The 1,900-nt window shown below is 45.0% G+C and overlaps 1 non-coding gene across 1 annotated transcript; it reads right to left on the bottom strand.

Annotated features, from left to right (window-relative positions):
• Nucleotides 1–774: 774 nt before the first annotated feature.
• On the bottom strand, nucleotides 775–846 carry TRNAP-UGG (transfer RNA proline (anticodon UGG)). The gene has a single exon. It is a non-coding gene; the product is annotated as a tRNA-Pro (tRNA).
• Between the last annotated feature and the right edge of the window lie 1,054 nt (nucleotides 847–1,900).

Below are 1,900 nucleotides of genomic sequence, written 5' to 3'. Positions count from 1 at the left end.
CAAGCATACATGCACGCGACCGACAACCAAGCTAAGTTTGAACGTCCGATATCCCGTTTCTGTTGCTGATTCTGTCCTTGCGTAGTCAAAAAAGTTCTAATTTTTGGGGGGGTTCAATTTTTCACTATCAGTGTTTGCATGAAGTAACGTTCTCTCGTTAAATTTTACCGCTTCCAGTGTTGCCGTGAGTCCAGGTGGCTTCATCTGTATTTTCATCACGGCTAGTGCTTGTAGTGGCCTAATAATGGATAAATATATTAATAATATATTATATCAAGGATATCAAGAAGGGGGGTTTCGGCAAGCGGACTTGTCGCGCAGAGAGATCATGACCGTGTAACCATCTTCTTCCTCTCGTTCTACCCGAATCCTTAATAATATATTGTATTACGAAAAGTGGTGATAATGTCTAACTTACCCCCTCGCTTTTCCGCGTAATCCAGTGTACCGCACACTCGATGGATGCCCACACCATTGCGCTCACTATACAATTTGTTGGCATGCCAAAAATGCAGGCTCATATCGACATGTAATGATGAACGGTTCGACCTGCATACACCAGTGAATTGGTAGAGGTGCCACTCTATATTCTGCTGCAGCAACAGCCGCCTCCAAAGGTGGCGAACAGTCTCTGGAAAGTAAACATTCGGAGAATGGACCCGGCTCCTCTGCACGAAGAAATGTGGCTTTCTTTCTGGCGCGAGCACGAACTGTGCTACGTCCGACACAATGCACAAAGTTTAGAAAAAAAAAAAAGAAAAAAAAAAAAAAACTGGGCCCGTCCGGGATTTGAACCCGGGACCTCTCGCACCCAAAGCGAGAATCATACCCCTAGACCAACGGGCCGCGCTCATGCATGGCGCTGTAAAAGATAGTGTCTACCTTGCTGGACCTGAAAATAAGTTCTTGATGAACTGCATTTTCATGTATTTTCTTTCTACGCTTCGTCGGCTCGTGAACCACGAGGTAGCGGAGCTGCGCTATGTATTCTACATGCATTCGAAAAAGGTTGCGTTTCAAGCGAAAGCCGGTTTCTCAGTGACGTTTTTCGTTGTAGGAAGGATACGCCGCTTCGGAGCGGCTTCGTCGACTACATTGCATGATCCCTTGGAAATAGGTCCTTCACTGTGGTGAAGTGATTAGCAGAGATTCATATGTCCGTAGTGACGAAGTACTCTCGGTACGTGCGCATTTACAACCTCTGAAGCGATGGAACGAGAACAAGGGAAAACATGAATGTCGTCATCCGTCGTGGTGCTTGTGTGGCCGCGGGATCGTATTCTGGCAGTGGCAATCGCATTTCGATGAAGTTTTACGGGATTGCGGAATTGTGTCGTGTCGCAGAAAAGCCGGTGTCGCCGTCGACGACGTAGGCGTTGTCCGCAAGCGATAAATCCTGACTTCACGTGCATATTTTTAGCGCTAAAAGAAAGGGCGACAGAAAGGGAAGACGAACACGGGCGCTAGTGACAACAGATTCATTGAAGGGATAAAGAGGCGTATAAATATGCATCATCAGGCGCAGGCTTGATGCATATTTACATGCCTCGTTTTCCCCTCAATAAATCAGTTGTCAGTAGCACCCGCGTTCGTCTCGTCTTTCTGTCCTACTGTCTTTTTGCACTAAAAATATGCTTATAGAGTCTGAACACCAACTAGCGCAACATTTAACTAGTTTAACCCTTTTGATAAATCCTGATTGGTTGACAGTGTCATGACGTCACAAGCGCAAGGCCTCGCGCGGGATTTTCGAACACACTATAACAGTTATGTTAAACCTGACCTCACGCGTAGAATTAAACTGCTTAAAACATGAATTGTTATGCAAATTAAAGGTAGTCGCATGTCTAAAATCATTTATGATTATAGTGCAATTGATTTAGAAAACATTTAAGATTTA

The sequence above is a fragment of the Amblyomma maculatum genome, chromosome 9 (assembly GCF_055883805.1).
Source record: "Amblyomma maculatum isolate TAMU_Amacu chromosome 9, ASM5588380v1, whole genome shotgun sequence".
Classification (NCBI taxonomy): domain Eukaryota; kingdom Metazoa; phylum Arthropoda; class Arachnida; order Ixodida; family Ixodidae; genus Amblyomma; species Amblyomma maculatum.
Note: the sequence above shows the minus strand (reverse complement) of the source record. Positions and strands in the feature narration are given on the sequence as shown.